Source organism: Argopecten irradians, chromosome 7, assembly GCF_041381155.1.
Source record: "Argopecten irradians isolate NY chromosome 7, Ai_NY, whole genome shotgun sequence".
NCBI lineage: Eukaryota > Metazoa > Mollusca > Bivalvia > Pectinida > Pectinidae > Argopecten > Argopecten irradians.
Window position 1 is genome coordinate 21,053,342 of NC_091140.1, and position 18,098 is coordinate 21,071,439.

Here is an 18,098-nt window from a genome sequence, read left to right on the forward strand (position 1 = left end):
CATATTCCAAACTATTACGTAAGTTTCCTACTAACTAAATATATTGAGGATTACTCAAGAGTTAGTAACTTGTTTATCACCTACATGACTCTGGCTATTAATAATAGGCTTTCTCTCACCAATTAATGTTATTGTTCTGTCGAAGTTTACTCGAGACAGATTCAGATTTTTTTTTTATTATGCTCTGCCACAATTACATGTGTAAAAAGAGGTCAAATATATAGGGAGGCTCCTATATGCAAGTTCCTATGTAGTATTGCATTGAGCAAGGAAGTATATTTTTTAACACAAGTTTATTTTTCACAGCACACTATCCTTGTCGGATATTTTATGATCCAATAGCTCAGCTGTGGCTATGTAGAAGCCTTATATTTTAAATCTGCTCCTGTGTAATGTAGAATTATCTGTAACTACAGGAAAAGGAAGAATCCTCTGGACAATAATATATGTATGTTTATTGTGTGCGGTTTTTGGAGACAAACTTGTACTGTCACAGATTAAGCAGTGTCATTGAGTACTTGTTAATGTCATAATCTTGGTAGACTCTGGTGAGATATAAAGGAAGTAACACATTTAGGTTTGTACCAGGTATCATGTACATGATCAAAATGTCAAAAGTAACAATAATGAAAGTATTTATAGGTCAGGAGGATAGAATTATCAATACAAGAGGCCCAGAGGGCCTGTATTGCTCACCTGGTTTATTTTATAGTAATTATCACAAAGACTCTGACAATTATTAGCAAAATTGACTCCAAAAGTTTAATTTTGAATCACAACCATATAAGGATGCTATTGATACCATACAAATATGCTATCCAATACATAGGTTCAGAGAGGAAGCAATTTATATGAAAGTAGTAGCCTAACTGACCCTTTTTGACCCCACAACTATGGCCGTCTAAGGCCCCGGAGGTCAGCCCTATCATTTGTACAATTTCAAATTCCAACCCTATAAGGATGCTACCATTGCATTATGAGTGCTCTTCCATGCTTAGTTGCAGAGAAGTTGTTTATATAAAAATAGCTAAATTGAACCCTTTTGACCCCACCCTTCAGGCCTCCGTGGGGTCAGCCCCATCATTTTTACAATTTTGAATCCCAACCCTATAAGGATGTAACCATTGCATTATGAGCATAATCCCATGTTTAGTTGCAGAGAAAAAATGGTTTATATGGAAATAGTCAAATTGACCACTTTTCACCCCGACCCTCAGGCCCCCGGGGGGGTCAGCCCCATCATTTGTACAGTTTTGAATCCCCACCCTATAAGAATGCTACCATTGCATTATAGGTGCTATCCAATGCTTCATTTCAGAGAAGAAGTCTTTATATGGAAATAGCCAAAATGAAACCTTTGGACCCCGCCCCTCAGGCCCCCAGGGGGTCAGCCCCATTATTTGTACAATTTTGAATCCCCACCTGATAAGGATGCTACCATTGCATTATGGGTGCTATCCCTTACTTTGCTTCAGAGAAGAAGTCGTTTATATGGAAATAGCCAAAATGACCCCTTTTGACTCCGCCCCTCAGGCCCCCAGGGGGTCAGCCCTATCATTTGTACAATTTTGAATCCCCACCCTATAAGGATGCTACCATTGCATTATGGGTGCTCTCCCATGCTTGGTTTCAGATTAGAAGTCGAAATAGCCAAAATGACCCCTTTTGACCCCGCCCCTCAGGCCCCCAGGGGTCAGCCCCATCATTTGTACAATTTTGAATCCCCACCCTATAAGGATGCTACCATTGCATTATGGGTGCTCTCCCATGCTTGGTTTCAGATTAGAAGTCGAAATAGCCAAAATGACCCCTTTTGATCCCTTCATTACTTTCTGAAAAATAGCGGTAACAAACTTTAACTATCAAAATCCAAGATGGCCGCCGGTCGGCCATCTTGATGACCAATTGGTCCCAAAATGCAATATGCACAACTAGGGTCCAAGGGAACATACATATGAAATTTGAGAAAGATCCCTTCAGTACTTTCTGAGAAATAGCGGTAACAAACTTTAACTATCCAAATCCAAGATGGCCACCAGTCGGCCATCTTGATGACTGATTGGTCCCAAAATGTAATATGCACAACTTGGGCCCTAGGGGAACCTACATGTGAAATTAAAAAAAGATCCCTTCAGCACTTTCTGAGAAATAGTGGTAAAAGAATTGTTAACAGACGGACGGACGATTTGAATAGCCCACCATCTGATGATGGTGGGCTAAAAATTCCGTGGCACTATATCCTATATGGAATGAAGTACTGATTGCCCATTCACCAAAGGCAAAATAAATTATGTTATATTATTTTTTGGTGTTTTTGCTCTTTATACACAGTTTAATCCATTTTGCAATTGGTCATTTGGTACTATATAAAAGTGGTCTTATTAAGCAGGTGGTCTTTATAAAGAGGTGGTCACTATGGCAGGTTTTCCTGTATCAGTCTTAATTCTAGTTAGAAAATTATACTTTAAATAACAATATTGTCAGAAATTCTTATCTTCCGCACAATGTACAAAACAAACTTGCAGGCTGGAAACGAGATTGATAATTTAAAAAAGATTTGAAGTCCTATTGTCATAGAATTGCCATGGAAACAGAAAAGAGGATAGAACAGGGCTACAAAAGCATACACAGAAATGGAGTCCTAATGATGAAATTACACAAATATAATACTGTACAGGAAATATGAGATCAAATACAACTATATGTCAAGTGATAATTTCTAGCAAAGTTCTTGGAATCAGGGAAACAAAATCAATATGAAATGTTACGATCAAGTCCGAGTTTTAAGCCTTGATCAATACATGACAGACTTTACCTGTACACGTTATTGTGGAATTTGTTGTAACTCGCCATGGTGATTAGGCCTCCCCAAGCCATACCCACAGAATAAAATATCTGGACAGCTGCATCTCCCCAAACCTTCAAAGAAATCAAACAAAACTGTCATACATTATCATAAACCTTTTAAATATAGTTGATCACAAAGGAGTAAATATGATAGGACCAGTATTTGGCCTTAATTTTTCAGGCAGAAAAATATTAACTCTAATCCACATCAATTTCATATCAATAAATACTCTCATACTTGCCATCCATCAAAACATAACTTTTTATAACCATGTACACAATGTGCTCCACCTATGACGTCATCAAATTGATGATTTTCCTCTTCTCGCCAAATTTTGCTAGAAATTCATCATCTTTAGGTCAGAAAAGGCTTGAAATGGATTTGGACGCCACCTTGGAGCAACTTTATATTTTGCATGGATATGCGTAAATACACAATACATAACGTGTGAAAATTTCTTTTTTGCTCCATGAAGGCGGCCACATTCATTTTTAGAGAAAACCACTCAAAAAGTATGATTTTTCAAGGATTTTTGTGAAAAATGGCGGGAAACTGCATGTTGATGACGTCATAGTGAACATAATTGGCACTTGCGGGATATTTTCGGGATGTAATGTGTTAGCAAATGTATTCAACTGTTATATTGTTGTTCTTTACTGGAGAATTAATTTTGGGGCCATATTCAAGTCTTAACGTACTTTCTCTTTATCATAATCATCCCTAGCCTTCAAAGTAATAAAAAATAGATTGTGGTATCTTCCAAAAACCTTAGAAATAGTTTCACAAATTGACTGTAATCATATAACGTATCACAGCTTCATTAAAATCTTACTAAACTTCAAATGTACAAATATTATACATTATTCCAAATCGTTCACAAATTATCACAACTTTATGATAATCTCTGTAATCTCCATAACAACAATTCCCAACTCCATTACAATATGACTGAAAATCATTATGAAATCACATCCTAAACTTTGATACTAATATCACAAATTAGGACAATTTTGCATAACATCTTCAAATAAACTATAGAGTTGAAGCATTGCAGCTTATGAGGACCATCTCATTTTGTGGCTCCAAACTTTCAACATAAAGTTATCACAAACGTGATATACATTTGACCCTGATTTTTCCAACAAAGTTAATTTAACAATAATAATTATGACCTTGACCTTTCCTCAGTGTCATCATGTCGCAACAAAATCTCCAAATGAACCTCGAGATTTAACACAAAATTTGGATCTTTTACTGTTAACTTATTTCCGTGGCAACTAAATTTCTATTTCCCATAAGTCGTTTTCACAAGATATTTAATTTTGCAATCTAGTCCTCTGTAGTTCTACATTACCAGGTTTCATGGCAGTTTATTTTCATGATTTCTTATTTGCTGATAAAATTCTGCAAAATTCAATGATGCTTATATTTTCCTTATAATTATAAACGTTACCTCAAATGTAGCTAATTTGTTCCAGTCAGGCACAAGATAGAATCGGATTCCATCACCAGCTCCCGGTAATGTCACTCCACGGATCAGTAGAATCAACAACACAAGGTATGGGAAGGTGGCCGTCACATATACAACCTAAAACAGATACAGGAAAGTGGCCGTCACATATAAAACCTTAAACAGATACAGGAAGGTGGCTGTCACATATACAACCTAAAACAGATACAGGAAGGTGGCCGTCACATATACAACCTAAAACAGATACAGGAAGGTGGCCGTCACATATACAACCTAAAACAGATACAGGAAGGTTGCCATCATATATACAACCTAAAACAGATACAGGACTGTGGCTGTCACATATACAACCTAAAACAGATACAGGAAGGTGGCCGTCACATATACAACCTAAAACAGATACAGGAAGGTTGCCGTCACATATACAACCTAAAACAGATACAGGAAGGTGGCCGTCACATATACAACCTAAAACAGATACAGGAAGGTTGCCATCACATATAAAACCTAAAACAGATACAGGAAAGTGGCTGTCACATATACAACCTAAAACACATACAGGAAGGTGGCAGTCACATATACAACCTAAAACAGATACAGGAAGGTTGCCGTCACATATACAACCTAAAACAGATACAGGAAGGTGGCTGTCACATATACAACCTAAAAAAGATATAGGAAGATGGCTGTCACATATACAACCTAAAACAGATACAGGAAGGTGGCCGTCACATATACAATCTAAAACAGATACAGGAAGGTGGCTGTCACATGAACAATCTAAAACAGATACAGGAAGGTGGCCATCACATATACAACCTAAAACAGATACAGGAAGGTTGCCGTCACATATAACAGGAAGGTTGCCGTCACATATACAACTTAAAACAGATACAGGAAGGTTGCCGTGACATATAAAACCTTAAACAGATACAGGAAGGTGGCCGTCACATATACAACCTAAAACAGATACAGGAAGGTGGCTGTCACATATACAACCTAAAACAGATACAGGAAGGTGGCAGTCACATATACAACCTAAAACAGATACAGGAAGGTTGCCGTCACATATACAACCTAAAACAGATACAGGGAGGTGGCTGTCACATATACAACCTAAAAAAGATATAGGAAGATGGCTGTCATATACAACCTAAAACAGATACAGGAAGGTGGCCGTCACATATACAATCTAAAACAGATACAGGAAGGTGGCTGTCACATGAACAATCTAAAACAGATACAGGAAGGTGGCCATCACATATACAACCTAAAACAGATCGAGAAGGTTGCCGTCACATATAACAGGAAGGTTGCCGTCACATATACAACCTAAAACAGATACAGGAAGGTTGCCGTGACATATAAAACCTTAAACAGATACAGGAAGGTGGCCGTCACATATACAACCTAAAACAGATACAGGAAGGTTGCCGTCACATATACAACCTAAAACAGATACAGGAAGGTTGCCGTCACATATACAACCTAAAACAGATACAGGAAGGTGGCAGTCACATTTACAACCTAAAACAGATACAGGAAGGTGGCTGTCACATATACAACCTAAAAAAGATACAGGAAGGTGGCCGTCACATATACAACCTAAAACAGATACAGGAAGGTGGCCGTCACATATACAACCTAAAACAGATACAGGAAGGTGGCCGTCACATATACAACCTAAAACAGATACAGGAAGGTGGCCATCACATATACAACCTAAAACTGATACAGGAAGGTGGCCGTCACATATACAACCTAAAACAGATACAGGAAGGTGGCCGTCACATATACAACCTAAAACAGATACAGGAAGGTGGCCGTCACATATACAACCTAAAACAGATACAGGAAGGTGGCCGTCACATATACAACCTAAAACAGATACAGGAAGGTGGCCGTCACATATACAACCTAAAACAGATACAGGAAGGTGGCCGTCACATATACAACCTAAAACAGATACAGGAAGGTGGCCGTCACATATACAACCTAAAACAGATACAGGAAGGTGGCCGTCACATATAAAACCTAAAACAGATACAGGAAGGTGGCCGTCACATATACAACCTAAAACAGATACAGGAAGGTGGCCGTCACATATACAACCTAAAACAGATACAGGAAGGTGGCCGTCACATATACAACCTAAAACAGATACAGGAAGGTGGCTGTCACATATACAACCTAAAACAGATACAGGAAGGTGGCTGTCACATATACAACCTAAAACAGATACAGGAAGGTTGCCATCACATATACAACCTAAAACAGATACAGGAATGTTGCCATCACATATACAACCTAAAACAGATACAGGAAGGTTGCCATCACATATACAACCTAAAACAGATACAGGAAAGTGGCCGTCACATATACAACCTAAAACAGATACAGGAAGGTGGCCGTCACATATACAACCTAAAACATATACAGGAAGGTTGCTGTCACATATAAAACCTAAAATAGATACAGGAAGGTGGCTGTCACATATACAACCTAAAACAGATACAGGAAAGGTGGCCGTCACATATACAACCTAAAACAGATACAGGAAGGTGGCCGTCACATATACAATCTAAAACAGATACAGGAAGGTGGCTGTCACATGAACAATCTAAAACAGATACAGGAAGGTGGCCATCACATATACAACCTAAAACAGATCGAGAAGGTTGCCGTCACATATAACAGGAAGGTTGCCGTCACATATACAACCTAAAACAGATACAGGAAGGTTGCCGTGACATATAAAACCTTAAACAGATACAGGAAGGTGGCCGTCACATATACAACCTAAAACAGATACAGGAAGGTGGCCGTCACATATACAACCTAAAACAGATACAGGAAGGTGGCCGTCACATATACAACCTAAAACAGATACAGGAAGGTGGCAGTCACATATACAACCTAAAACAGATACAGGAAGGTGGCTGTCACATATACAACCTAAAAAAGATATAGGAAGGTGGCTGTCACATATACAACCTAAAACAGATACAGGAAGGTGGCCGTCACATATACAACCTAAAACAGATACAGGAAGGTGGCTGTCACATATACAACCTAAAACAGATACAGGAAGGTGGCCGTCACATATACAACCTAAAACAGATACAGGAAGGTGGCCATCACATATACAACCTAAAACAGATACAGGAAGGTTGCCGTCACATATACAACCTAAAACAGATACAGGAAGGTTGCCGTCACATATACAACCTAAAACAGATACAGGAAGGTGGCCGTCACATATACAACCTAAAACAGATACAGGAAGGTGGCCGTCACATATACAACCTAAAACAGATACAGGAAGGTGGCCGTCACATATACAACCTAAAACAGATACAGGAAGGTGGCCGTCACATATACAACCTAAAACAGATACAGGAAGGTGGCCGTCACATATAAAACCTAAAACAGATACAGGAAGGTGGCCGTCACATATAAAACCTAAAACAGATACAGGAAGGTGGCCGTCACATATACAACCTAAAACAGATACAGGAAGGTTGCCATCACATATACAACCTAAAACAGATACAGGAAGTTGGCCGTCACATATAAAACCTAAAACAGATACAGGAAGGTGGCCGTCACATATACAACCTAAAACAGATACAGGAAGGTGGCTGTCACATAATACAACCTAAAAAAGATATAGGAAGATGGCTGTCACATATACAACCTAAAACAGATACAGGAAGGTGGCCGTCACATATACAACCTAAAACAGATACAGGAAGGTGGCTGTCACATGAACAATCTAAAACAGATACAGGAAGGTGGCCATCACATATACAACCTAAAACAGATACAGGAAGGTTGCCGTCACATATAACAGGAAGGTTGCCGTCACATATACAACTTAAAACAGATACAGGAAGGTTGCCGTGACATATAAAACCTTAAACAGATACAGGAAGGTGGCCGTCACATATACAACCTAAAACAGATACAGGAAGGTGGCCGTCACATATACAACCTAAAACAGATACAGGAAGGTTGCCGTCACATATACAACCTAAAACAGATACAGGAAGGTGGCAGTCACATATACAACCCTAAAACAGATACAGGAAGGTGGCTGTCACATATACAACCTAAAAAAGATATAGGAAGATGGCTGTCACATATACAACCTAAAACAGATACAGGAAGGTGGCCGTCACATATACAATCTAAAACAGATACAGGAAGGTGGCTGTCACATTAACAATCTAAAACAGATACAGGAAGGTGGCCGTCACATATACAACCTAAAACAGATACAGGAAGGTGTCCATCACATATACAACCTAAAACAGATACAGGAAGGTTGCCGTCACATATACAACCTAAAACAGATACAGGAAGGTTGCCGTGACATATAAAACCTTAAACAGATACAGGTAGGTGACCGTCACATATACAACCTAAAACAGATACAGGAAGGTGGCCGTCACATATACAACCTAAAACAGATACAGGAAGGTGGCCGTCACATATACAACCTAAAACAGATACAGGAAGGTGGCCGTCACATATACAACCTAAAACAGATACAGGAAGGTGGCCGTCACATATACAACCTAAAACAGATACAGGAAGGTGGCCGTCACATATACAACCTAAAACAGATACAGGAAGGTTGCCGTCACATATACAACCTAAAACAGATACAGGAAGGTGGCCGTCACATATAAAACCTAAAACAGATACAGGAAGGTGGCCGTCACATATAAAACCTAAAACAGATACAGGAAGGTGGCCGTCACATATACAACCTAAAACAGATACAGGAAGGTTGCCATCACATATACAACCTAAAACAGATACAGGAAGGTGGCCGTCACATATACAACCTAAAACAGATACAGGAAGGTTGCCGTCACATATAAAACCTTAAACAGATACAGGAAGGTGGCCGTCACATATACAACCTAAAACAGATAAAGGAAGGTGGCTGTCACATATACAACCTAAAACAGATACAGGAAGGTGGCCGTCACATATACAACCTAAAACAGATACAGGAAGGTGGCCGTCACATATACAACCTAAAACAGATACAGGAAGGTTGCCATCACATATACAACCTAAAACAGATACTGGAAGGTGGCCGTCACATATACAAACTAAAACCGATACAGGAAGGTGGTATATTGATCATGGTACAATGAACCTTGAAATATTACATATTGTATTTACACCTATTATTTTGGCTCAGGGACCATTTTTATGAACTTTTCTTACATCAAAATTCTCCAAAGGATAAGTAAATCATTTCAGAAGTAAGGAAGGAAAAAAAATTAAGAAACAAAATTGATGAATTTTTGTCTAAACTTACATAATAATTTTTTATGGCAAATTTTATGTTATTAAAGAACTACCTGGGCCCAGGTGACTATACTAATTGTGGCTCGACTGAATTCAGTGTCTGATTTTCTTTCTGTATTTCATCAAAATTTTGATTCCAGGTAAGTGCACTTGAGGTCCCATAAAGAGGATGGTGGAGGGCACTAACAGGAACTCTTGTTGGGACATATACAGTAACATTATTCCCAATTCTATATGTAGTTACTCTACGTTAACATAGTATATGGTAGTTTTGTATGCCTCTATTTTGACATTTGTATCATGCATCAAGAATTTTAAATATTACAGCATGTGTAATTTGTATTCTCTTCTTTTTTCTTCATTATATTTCATGCTAAATTCATGAGGCTCTCCATGTCATGAGGACATGCAAAAATATTAGCATGTACAGGATATAATTTATATAATAATCCCTGTAGGTTACAGACTTAGCCACAGTAATGTAAGGATTAACGACTTATTTATTTATAATGTGATAAAAATTTGAATTAAAAGTTAATGCATTTTTACTTGCTTACCTTTCCGGATGACTTCACACCTTTAAACAGACAGAGAAACACAATGACCCAGGCTACGAACAGACAGATGAGGAGTTCCCATCGTAGATCACCCATATCTTCTATCCCATCTGTCAGTTGTAAAACACCGCGCCTGTACATAAATAAAAAGCGATTATCAAACAAAAGGTAACAGGAAGGTCACTAAGTATACACCATTATTAAAAAATAAATATTACATCAGAGATGTTTGAAATATTATCTTCATCTAGGGCACCAAATTGTCTGCACCAGGCATTTATGTTCAAAAGGCCTAGTAGGCCTGGGCAGCTCACCTACTAACATTTTACATAGTTATGTCACAAAGTCAATACTCAAAATATGTTTTGGAATACTAAGCAACAAAGTACCCTGGACAGATTTTCACAAAATCTTTGATTCACAAAATATACTGATTGTCAGCATTTTCAACCTAAAAAAGTACCAATGTAAATTACACTCAATGTCAGTGGTACAGATATGACATGATCATTTTATGGTAGTATCAGTTACATAAAATTTCATTTCAAGTGGTATATGCTTAAACACATATTTGTATATAATGAGATTTCAGCAAGAAACAGTATCCATTCAAAAGAAGTTGTTCTTTATTAATAATGATAATTACATAGAAAGGAGATGCAATTGAAGTTTTCTATTCGGCAACACAATATAGTGAAGCTGAAATTTTAAAGGTCAATTGGTTCTCCAAATTTTATGCTTGTTGCACTATCCATTGATAAAATATTTTATTTCTGGCTTAAAATTTCAAAGACTATGGTAAACAGAGTATCAAAAGTACAGATATTCTTTTCTCACATTGCTAGCCATCATTGAGATGGAATTAGTAAGCATTAAAGGTGATCGTCAAACTAACACAGAGAAAAAGCACCAGCTTCAGGTGCATCAATTTCAAAACTTTTAATTAAGAAAATCAAATTAGGTAGTTCTTATTTTTAGAAATATTGATTCAAAACACCTTACTGCCAGAACTCTTCACTTGCTGTTTTTAGGAACTATTCACCCTCACTTTCATTGGTAACTGGGAGACATTGTTGTCATGGAAATGTTGTAAATGGTGGAGAAACAGAAGCATTGAGGTGAGTAGAAATATTGGTTTGTATAGCATGGTAACCATGGTAGCATTGTTTGTTCTCTACATTTTTTTGTTCTCAAAAAGCCATTTTTTGTTCTCAAAAAGCATTTTTCAGTGTTCCACCAGTTATTACAGGTACTCCAGGGAAGTACTGCTCGGAAGGAGTAGTACAGGTAGTAAATCGTCCAGGTGATAATGATGTTATAATAGATACACACAATACCAGAGATTATCACCATTCCATAACCCACACCTGTAAAACAATTATAGAAAATAGGTCATAATCATACGATAATTATCCTCCAATTTACAGTCAACTAATGGAAAATAGGTCACCAACACCTCCAATTTATACTAGAACTGTCGTCATAGTGGTCGACTAATAACCCCTCTGCACATTAAGTAATAACTCCATTAATAGTGGACATTGCAGAACCCTATATAGTTCACTCAACTCCCATTTATGTCAGGGTTCTGTAACAAATTTGATCAAAATCTGTTAGGTAGTTCATGAGGAGTTTACGGACAAAGTTGTGTCTACAGACAGACAGACCAGCAATTCCAGTATACCCAAAACCCCTTATCTTCTTTGCGGTCATTTTTATAATGCAATCCAAATATAGCCATCTTATTCCAACAAAACAATTACATGTATATGTCATTATGATGTAGGTTTATTTTGTTCTACATCCTACACCGACATCCTGAAGGGTCATTTAAGTGCATGCCTCCCATGTCAGGTTTATGACAGTGATGTTGTAGGTTGGCCGTTTCGCCGAATAACAATTAAATATAGGTGCATAAAAGATGGTGTTAGACAAAAGCCAAAGTACCAGGAGAAAAACTATGAATCTACACTCAGTTCCTAACAAAATATTCACATGTCAAAGTCATGACGAAATACCTAGGAATGGGCTAATATAATGATACAAATCAACTACTATAGATGATTATATCACACAGAATTCAAAATTAGTCTAAGTCCTGACGGTGAATGAACTTGTGAGACAATATCTAAATATCAAATATCATTTTCTGTGATCAGAATCAGATGAACACTCAATTGTTTTAATAATTTTCTAGTTGAGCCCTTTCAATCTTGAAAGATATTTTGCCACAAAACTGCAGACCACAATTATATGAATTTACTCATTTAACCTTTGTGACCTTAAGATAGACATGACTGAATATTCTGTCACAAGGACCCAGAAAAGTAGTTAATTACTAGTGATTCCAAATGCCCCTGTATACCAATTTTCATTGAAATCAGACAATTTTTCAATTTTGACTCCTTTATAGGGACCAAAGAGGCCATTTTGGATTTTCAAACCTCTTCAATACTATAATCATAATATCCAATCTCCCTCAAAACACTTTTATGCTGATTTTCATTGAAATTGGACATTTTTCAATATGTAACTCCTTTAGGGTTAATGGTGGCCATCTTGGATTTCTCTACGGAAATTTTTATCCCTACTGCACATTTACATATTATTAGCTTTTATCATGTGCAGTTTTAGAATCTGCTCAATGGTATTTCAGGAAATCTCCAGAAACCATGACTGTGGACATACAGATGAATACGATTACTATTGGGCTCAAGCTCCTACATCTCTGAATCCCTATAAATATAAGTGAACAACAAAAATCAATAAAGGAATGTCCTACAGCGGATAGGGTTATGATCTATATATAAAGACAATGCAATACTAACTCTATCAGTCCGGTTTACTATTTTTATAATGAAGACAATATCCAAACTATTTATTGATTATTGGAGACCAGTGACCAGCTTTCCATGTATGGGCATGTACAAGATAGGATCAAATCACATGGAAAATTACCAAAGCCAGTGACAGTTCTCAGGGTTTGTTTGCAGGTGGCAGACACAGATTCTTATAAATAGGACTTATTTCCTGTCCTTCCGGGAAGTGATTTGGTATCCTAGAGTCTATAAAAGATCTGTATCTATAGGGCTCATTATATGTCAGTCCAGAATGAGATTTAAATCCTGGAGTATAAAATATCTGTATTTCTACTGGAATTTAATTATACCTAGACATGATTAGAGTGTTTTTACGTCAATACTATGGCGTCCAAATTGTCTGGAAGACAATTATTCAAACCACTAAACCAACTTTATAGACAGTTGAGATGCCATGAAGTCACCTTAAATAACATGTTACATAAGGATTCACATGGCATCTGGAATATTTGTGGAAATGTGAGTGAAACATCAATTCTCACAAAATTCTATGGAATGCTCTATTTTTTAAATTCCATGGAGAATTATCTCTTTACCAATCTTCTTTAATTCCATGGAGAATTATCTCTTTACCAATCTTCTTTAATTCCATGGAGAATTATCTCTTTACCAATTTTCTTTAATTCCATGGAGAATTATATCTTTACCAATCTTCTTTAATTCCATGGAGAATTATATCTTTAACAATCTTCTTTAATTCCATGGAGAATTATCTCTTTATCAATCTTCTTTAATTCCATGGAGAATTATCTCTTTACCAATCTTCTTTAATTCCATGGAGAATTATCTCTTTACCAATCTTCTTTAATTCCATGGAGAATTATCTCTTTACCAATCTTCTTTAATTCCATGGAGAATTATCTCTTTACCAATCTTCTTTAATTCCATGGAGAATTATATCTTTAACAATCTTCTTTAATTCCATGGAGAATTATCTCTTTACCAATCTTCTTTAATTCCATGGAGAATTATCTCTTTACCAATCTTCTTTAATTCCATGGAGAATTATCTCTTTACCAATCTTCTTTAATTCCATGGAGAATTATCTCTTTACCAATCTTCTTTAATTCCATGGAGAAATTATTTTTCTATCTTATATTTTATGGAAAAGTTTTTCCAATTTTCTTTAATTTTATTATTGAGATGCTTGTTTTCAATTTTTTCTTAATTCTGTGATGAAGTTCCATGAAGATGCTTTTTTTTTTTTGCTTTTTTTTTATGTACTATGTTCAACCGAATAAGCATGTTCAAAAAAATTTTAAAAATGAAAAGGTGATTTATAAGATGAAATGATTACAAACCTATACAGTTTTGTGTAATTTTGGTCTTTATATATGCTCAGGCATTTAAAATTGAGGCAGGGGTGATAATAGGGACATGGGGACTTATAGGGTCGAATACGATAACTTAAAGTTGTAAACAAGAATCAACAACATCATAGATGGATGTAGTGGAACCATCTTTACAAACGTAGTGGCCAATACATCATCAGTATACATGTCTCTTTTTATCACTACATATGCTACTACCAGCTGTGCGTGTCCATGGTTTGATAATGTAAGGGTATTGATTAGCTTTTATGAGTATTATGCAGTAATATACACTTCCTGGAATAAAATAAACTTTCACATGCGATAGATATTTGCGTATTTAGCAACCAATCAGAAATTGCGAAATCTATCGTCACAAAACTGCATTATTGACTCAAATACTTTGAACCATTTGAGTCCATTTTGCAAAATTAAATCATTGGTGAAAATGTCTTTCAGCTTAAAAATGTAAAATTAAGTTTCTGTGAAAATTAGATGGTTCAGTATGACTAACAGATGAAGACAATTTTCTACAAAAATGTCAGTCAGTACCAAAGTAGGTTAATTTCCACATATGATAATTGTTACTTACCCTTGAAGAGAGGGCACATCCTCCATATTGTGATGGGACTGAGGCTGGCGAACTGTCCGTACGTAACCTCCAGGAAGAAAAGAGGAATTCCACAAAGAGCCAGGAAGATTACATAGGGGATGAGGAAAGCACCTGAAGGAAACAATTAACATGTCATTGCAAAATTACTCCAGTAAGAGTAAGAACAGAGATATTACAGGTCCACAACATTTCTTCCTTATGCAAAGCAGATAGAGGGTTGTCAAACTAAGCATCACATTTAAGGAAATACACAATCAAGTACTCGCATATTTGAGTCACAGAACTGATTATATTGCATATAATGTTATTTTGTGTTTTATATTAATACTTTTTACAAAGTTAATTTAAACATCCCAATTAATTATTAGTTATACAGTAAGGAAAGGGGCAAACATATATTGTTGGCCTCTATATCCATATCAAATACAAGGTCAAGGTCATTCATTTGAACAAACTTGAGTTTGTGTAATATTTTTAGTGTCTTATACAAAGTATACAGTGTCCTGTGTGTATGTTTTGTGTGTCTTATACAAAGTATACAGTGTCCTGTGTGTATGTTTCGTGTGTCATGTACATTTAATATACAGTGTCCTGTGTGTATGTATTGTGTGTGCTATACAAGTATACAGTGTCCTGTGTGTATGTATTATGTAAGCTATGCAAAGTATACAGTGTCCTGTGTGTATGTTGGATTCCATGGCAGGAAGGAATGGTCTGATGACCAGGATTCAAACGTGATATCACAGTGTCAATGATGCGTAACAACTTCCTTAATTGATTATCAACATCCTGAATCTAACAGTCTGAGAAGAAATACAAAATTGTATGAACCATGTCTATAGCTTACTCTAAAACCAATTTATAAGACATAGCTTTGTTATACATCACCTGTACTAGGTAAACACTCTCTTATAAATTACATATCAATTAGTTTTATAAAAGATAAGATGAATCAAGAGTTTTTTTTGGTTTATAAAAGATAAGGTGAATCAAGAGTTTGTTTTTGGTTTATAAAAGATGAAGGTGAACCAAGAGTTTTTTTTTGGTTTATAAAAGATAAGGTGAACCAAGAGTTTGTTTTTGGTTTATAAAAGATAAGGTGAACCAAGAGTTTGTTTTTGGTTTATAAAAGATAAGGTGAACCAAGAGTTTGTTTTTGGTTTATAAAAGATAAGGTGAACCAAGAGTTTGTTTTTGGTTTATAAAAGATAAGGTGAATCAAGAGTTTGTTTTTGGTTTATAAAAGATAAGGTGAATCAAGAGTTTGTTTTTGGTTTATAAAGATAAGTGTGAATCAAGGTTTTTTTGTTATAAGATAAGGTGAATCAAGATTTGTTTTTGGTTATAAAAGAAGGTGAACAAGAGTTTGTTTTTGGTTTATAAAGATAGGTGAACAAGAGTTTTTTTTGGTTTATAAAAGATAAGGTGAACCAAGAGTTTGTTTTTGGTTTATAAAAGATAAGGTGAACAAGAGTTTTTTTTGGTTTATAAAAGATAAGGTGAATCAAGAGTTTGTTTTTGGTTTATAAAGATTGAACAAGAGTTTGTTTTTGGTTTATAAAAGATAAGGTGAATCAAGAGTTTGTTTTTGGTTTATAAAAGATAAGGTGAACCAAGAGTTTGTTTTTGGTTTATAAAAGATAAGGTGAACCAAGAGTTTGTTTTTGGTTTATAAAAGATAAGGTGAACCAAGAGTTTTTTTTTGGTTTATAAAAGATAAGGTGAACCAAGAGGTTTTTTTTGGTTTATAAAAGATAAGGTGAACCAAGAGGTTTTTTTTGGTTTATAAAAGATAAGGTGAATCAAGAGTTTGTTTTTGGTTTATAAAAGATAAGGTGAACCAAGAGTTTGTTTTTGGTTTATAAAAGATAAGGTGAACCAAGAGTTTGTTTTTGGTTTATAAAAGATAAGGTGAACCAAGAGTTTGTTTTTGGTTTATAAAAGATAAGGTGAATCAAGAGTTTGTTTTTGGTTTATAAAAGATAAGGTGAACCAAGAGTTTGTTTTTGGTTTATAAAAGATAAGGTGAACCAAGAGTTTGTTTTTGGTTTATAAAAGATAAGGTGAACCAAGAGTTTGTTTTTGGTTTATAAAAGATAAGGTGAACCAAGAGTTTGTTTTTGGTTTATAAAAGATAAGGTGAACCAAGAGTTTTTTTTTTTTGGTTTATAAAAGATAAGGTGAACCAAGAGTTTGTTTTTGGTTTATAAAAGATAAGGTGAACCAAGAGTTTGTTTTTGGTTTATAAAAGATAAGGTGAACCAAGAGGTTTTTTTTTTTTGGTTTATAAAAGATAAGGTGAACCAAGAGTTTGTTTTTGGTTTATAAAAGATAAGGTGAACCAAGAGTTTGTTTTTGGTTTATAAAAGATAAGGTGAACCAAGAGTTTGTTTTTGGTTTATAGAAGATAAGGTGAACCAAGAGTTTGTTTTTGGTTTATAAAAGATAAGGTGAACCAAATTTTTTTGTTTAAAGATTGAACAAGAGTTTTTTTGGTTTATAAAAGATAAGGTGAACCAAGAGTTTGTTTTTGGTTTATAAAAGATAAGGTGAACCAAGAGTTTGTTTTTGGTTTATAAAAGATAAGGTGAACCAAGAGTTTGTTTTTGGTTTATAAAAGATAAGGTGAACCAAGAGTTTGTTTTTGGTTTATAAAAGATAAGGTGAACCAAGAGGTTTTTTTTTTTTTTTTTGGTTTATAAAAGATAAGGTGAACCAAGAGGTTTTTTTTGGTTTATAAAAGATAAGGTGAATGAAGAGTTTGTTTTTGGTTTATAAAAGATAAGGTGAATCAAGAGGTTTTTTTTGGTTTATAAAAGATAAGGTGAACCAAGAGTTTGTTTTTGGTTTATAAAAGATAAGGTGAACCAAGAGTTTGTTTTTGGTTTATAAAAGATAAGGTGAACCAAGAGTTTGTTTTTGGTTTATAAAAGATAAGGTGAACCAAGAGTTTGTTTTTGGTTTATAAAAGATAAGGTGAACCAAGAGTTTGTTTTTGGTTTATAAAAGATAAGGTGAACCAAGAGTTTGTTTTTGGTTTATAAAAGATAAGGTGAACCAAGAGTTTGTTTTTGGTTTATAAAAAAAGATAA

The 18,098-nt window shown here is 35.5% G+C and overlaps 1 pseudogene; it reads right to left on the minus strand.

The window, feature by feature from the left end:
* The window catches only part of LOC138327820 (sodium- and chloride-dependent GABA transporter 1-like), a 39,276-nt pseudogene that overhangs the window by 13,152 nt on the left and 8,026 nt on the right, over positions 1-18,098 (minus strand).